Here is a 4977-nt window from a genome sequence, read left to right on the forward strand (position 1 = left end):
GAATGTTCCCTCTGCCAGGGACCCCAGACATCTCCCAGAAGCACACAGGTCTTGGCAGGGATCTGTCTGTATTTGTGGATGAGAGAGTGAGGGAGAGGGACCTATAAAAATGAATCCCTCCAACTGGTCTCTCCTCCTGCCCACCACCCCACCCTAACCAGAGCAGGACCCCAAACAGGAACATGACCCTCCGTAGTTAAGAGCCGTCCTTACTAACAAGATGCTGTGGCTGCCAAGAGTTTCCAGGCTGAGTTTCCAAGCAAAGGTGAGCAAGCCCCTCCTGGCTCCCTCAAAGACCCTGCTTTTAGACCCACCCACCCCCTTACAAACACCCCATATCATACATAAATCTTCCTTAATTTCATGTGAAGTAGGAACAAATTCACCTTAGAATTTAATAAATTCAGTTAAACTAATTAATTAATTCACCTTAGAATAAAATGCCAATTTTATTGAGCTAGAATAAATATAATACATATACAGTGAATGTATTTATAATGAATATAAAGAATATAATGGCTTGCTTTGCAAACCAAGCTCTAACACAAGCACTCCCTCCCCGCTCAAAAAAAAAGACAAGCCCCACACCACCTCCTGGGAGGAGAGAGAAAGATGTAGTGAGAGAGACAGAGAGAGAGCAATCGGAAGAGTGAAGATGTTACCTCAGGCCATTCCACTCAGTGAGTAGAGGCTCCACAGAATGAAGAACAAGATGGCAGATACACCCTCTGCAGCTGGTTTTGGCTCCCACAATGCTTAGCACCTTTTCAGCAGCTTGAGCGGATTCTGATATATGAAAATGTGTATCTTTTCATATATCTTGAGCCCTAAATTTAAGGTAACTACTTCATGATACACAAAGTCACATATATCCCATTTTAGTAGGGAAGTTATCTTTAAGGGGTAATTTTAAGAGACAGGATCTTTTTCTTTATATACTGACTTTAGAACCTGACTTTTACTTAGCATCCAACAATACTGTCGTTAACAGTCATTGTGAGGAAACTGAACCATAGATCCAAACAAGAAAAAAACACAAGGCAAGTGTGTACAAATGCATATTTATTATATCCGTATTTTCTAAAGGGAAAACTGGAAAGAAGTTGGCCTTTTGAAATCTACAGGTTGTGATTTTTTTCAAAGTCTTTTCTTTGAGAATACAATGGGCTCGATTCTTTCCTTTTCAAACTCCTCTTTATACTCTAGGCCAATTTTCCGCACTGTTACTTTGTACCAGAAAACTCCTTGGCATCCTGAGTTCTAAGCAGGTGAGAGTCAGAATCACTCCCAGTGGAAAAGAGGCCAAAGGAACCAGGATGAATCTTTTCCTTCTTCCCAATTTGGCCTCCGGTTAGTCCTGTAGGGAAGCTGGCCCAAGAAGACTGAATCACATCCATAAATCACACCTGTACTCTGTCTCTCCTGCCCCTTGAGGCTGAGCCATTATCACCATGGTACAGAGGATGCCACGTACTGTTGGGTCCAGATGGTACCCAGTACTTGTGCCATCTGGAAGCAGGTAGGCTCGTCATCATTTCCTCCCAAGACCAGATGACACAGGGAGAAACGGAAGGAACACTTAGACTGAGAGAGACTTAGGAAATAAACACCCTCCCTTTGCCCCATTCAAACCATTTCTAGCCTCAGTTTGTTTCTTTGCCCAGTCAAGAAGGAAGGGATGATTTTGGCAGAGCTGAGGATGGGAGAAGAGCAGTGTGTGTGCAGCACCCCCGGTCTCCTGGCCTGTCCCCCTGCACTTCCTTCTCCCTGCCTGCCTGCCCTCCATCCAGGACACCTCCCGCCATGGCCACCTCAGCAAGCTCCCACTGAAACAAAGGCACCCATCAAGTGGGCATGTCCCTGCCTCAGGGTGAGAAAGCCCAAGCTATGCATATCTGGATCAACAGCGCCAGATGAGTTGCCCGAGTGGCATGTTGATGGCTCTATTACTTTTCAGTCTGAAGCGACAACAGGGACATGTATCTCATCCCTGTTGGGAGGTTCCAGGACCTATTATGCAAGGACTACCACCTGGGGTTCTGTGAAGTCTTCAAGCACAACCGAAAGGCTGCAGAGACCCATGGAAGGCATCCCTATAAACAGAACACAGATGTGGTGAGCAACCAGCACCCCCATTTGGACCAAAGCAGGAATATATTCTCATGGGCACAGATGAGCACCCCTTGGGTGGCCTTCCAACTGCTTCGTTGGACCCCAAGGTCCATACGACTGTGGTGAGGGAGCAAAGATTATGGCAGGGATATCGTATGGGCTCACCACCAGGTGTCAAGATTTTGAGGACAGAGTGCCAAGGTCGTGGCCGCCCCATGGGAATTTCAGATAAGACCCTGTGAAGGAATGGACATCAGACATCATCTCTGGATGGACCATTTCATCTCACACCATTTATATGAAGACTTTGGAATGACAGCAAGCTTTGATCCTAAAGCCCATTCCTGGGACCTGGAATGGTGCCGGGTGCCACACCAACTTCAGCACCAAGGCCATGAGAGAGAATGATCTGAAGCACCTTGAGGAGGCCATTGAGAAACTGAGCAAACGGTACATGCAGCTGAGCCTATGATCCCAAGGGGGACCTGAACAATGCCTGGCACCTAACTAGACTCCCTGAAGCCTCCACTGTCTATGACTTCTCAGCCAGCATGACCAACCGTGGCTCTAGCACCCACATTCCCAGGACTGTAGACAGAAGAAGGGTTACCGTAAAGACCTCTGCCAACCGTGACCCTTTCTCAATAACAAAAGCCCTCATCTGCACGTCTTCACTTTTTTTTTAAACCTGGATGAATATTTTTTAATATACTTATTTCTTTATTTGTCTATGCCAGACCTTAATTGTGGCTTGCAGGATCTTTACTTGTGGCATGTAAGACCTAGTTCCCTGATCAGGGATTGAACCTGGGCCCCTGCAGTGGGAGCATGGAGTCTTAGCCACTGGACCACCAGAGAAGTCCCTGCACGTATCTTCTCAATGAAACTGGCAATGAGCTCACCCAGTACAAAAACTAAGTGGACTGACTTGCCGCCATCAAACCCCTCCTAATTCTACACCCTATTTCTACTCTGACCCCTCTCTCCATTATCCTAATAGCTGTAACTTAAAGGATGGGGTACCAAGGTCTTTCTTAATTCCTGGGGGAAAAAAAGAGAATTTGAAGAGCAACAGGGTTCAATGTCGAATGCTAACTAGAGGGGAAAAATGTTTGATACACTGCGTATTTTGTAACGGCCTGGTTTCATTTCGCTTTGTTTTCTTCAGTATTTGGTGGTTGCAAATCTAGTCCAAGATTGGCTGTGGATTTGAAAGATCAGTGGTTTTGATTAAGCATTTGGACTTTGATCTTTGAATGGAATTAACCTTAAAAAGAAAACAGTGCTGCTTAGATGAAAGAAATCACCAGCCTCCTGCTCTCCTGAGTGGAGCGTCAAGTTACTTCTATACCATGGCCAAGTGACTACTAAGGAATTTGATAATTACCTTTCCAGTTAGAATAGCACATATTCACTGCTCAGATTCAAGAATTTGTTTAAAAATGCAACTATAAATAGTGCAGGTACTTCCAGTTTCTAACATCAGTCTTGCAAATTTCCTGTCCTTATGAATAGCCTGTTGTTCAAGCCACCCAACCACAGTCAGCAAATGGACTTGCACGAGCTAGCACCCCTTCACCACCTTTGTGTTTATTTAACCACCTTGCTCTCAGGATAATTTAAGATGACTTTTAAAAATTGCATGCAATATAATGAAAGCAAAACAGTAGGTATATAAGAAAAAAAATTAAGGGAACAAAAACAGAAGATGAAGATGCTAAGGGTAAAATTTAAGTTTTGCGGGTTGTGAAGGTCTGTACACTGGCTCAAGACTGCTTCATATTTGAATATAAACAGAAAGCAGGGAGACACGGTCAGGTATATGATCTAGAGCATCCATAGAATAAAAGCAGGTGTTTAGGGGAAAAACAATTATTTCTGGAACGAAGACCCACCAAAAATGTCTTCCATTGATCCTCATAAAGAAAGCAGCATTCTTACCATAGATATGACAAGGAACTCCATAAATTTTTCTCTTAAAACATTTCTGTGTAGGCTGATGACTTCTTAAGAAATCTGAGTTTATTAAAAATCATTTCTGGAGACCAAAAGCTCATGGTTCAGATCCACAGCCTGTGTGGTTCAAGGAGAGATTTTAAGAACTGGGAGAATACATAGACTGTGAAAACTTCAGACCATCCTCATCAAGTTTTATTTCTCTAAACCAAGCATTTGTAAGCATCGTAAGCACGATGAGTTTACAGATCCTTTCCTTCTAACCAGCACTTGTGATGCTAGTTAAACATCACTGTATTTGCTTTAACTTGAGCCACGTCAGGAGTAGGGTCAAGGTCCCTGGTGGAAAGTGCAGGGAAGCGACCACACCTCATCCTTGTCTTCCTTTGTCTTCTCTTACAGGGAAGACGTACAATGTCAAATTCTCTCCTTTGCCCCCTTTACCGTCCATTCAAGGTCTAGTTGGGCCGTTCTCAGAACAACTTTCTCATGCAGTACTGCTTTTAGACAAGTAGAGGTCTTGATCCTCTCTTTTGCCCCAGATCCCACATCTTCTCTTTGAGGTGTTCTCCAGTCCCTCTTGGGGCTTCCCTGGTGGCTCAGACGGTAAAGAATCCACCTGCAATGTGGGACACCCAGGTTCAACCCCTAAGTTGGGAAGATCCCCTGGCAGAGAGCCTGGCAACCCACTCCAGCATGCTTGCCTGGAGAATCCCCATGGACAGAGGAGACTGGCGGGCTACAGTCCATGGCATCACAAAGAGTCGGACACGACTAAGCAACTATGCACAAGGTCAGTCCCTCTGCCCACGCTATCTTCTTCTCACGCCCCCAGACATATGGGTTGATCAGCTATCCTGAGGGGTTCCAGAATTCACATCTCTGGAGCTGTCCTGGAGTTCTGGCCAG

At 45.0% G+C, this 4977-nt stretch overlaps 1 pseudogene; it reads left to right on the forward strand.

Annotated features, from left to right (window-relative positions):
- The first annotated feature begins 1689 nt into the window (after positions 1–1689).
- Positions 1690–3030, forward strand: LOC147363988 (glutamine synthetase-like; annotated as a pseudogene).
- The last annotated feature ends 1947 nt before the right edge of the window (positions 3031–4977 follow it).

The sequence above is a fragment of the Bos grunniens genome, chromosome 10 (assembly GCF_055505025.1).
Source record: "Bos grunniens cultivar Pamir isolate PY7600 chromosome 10, Bosgru_T2T1.0, whole genome shotgun sequence".
In the NCBI taxonomy this organism is placed as follows: Eukaryota; Metazoa; Chordata; class Mammalia; order Artiodactyla; family Bovidae; genus Bos; species Bos grunniens.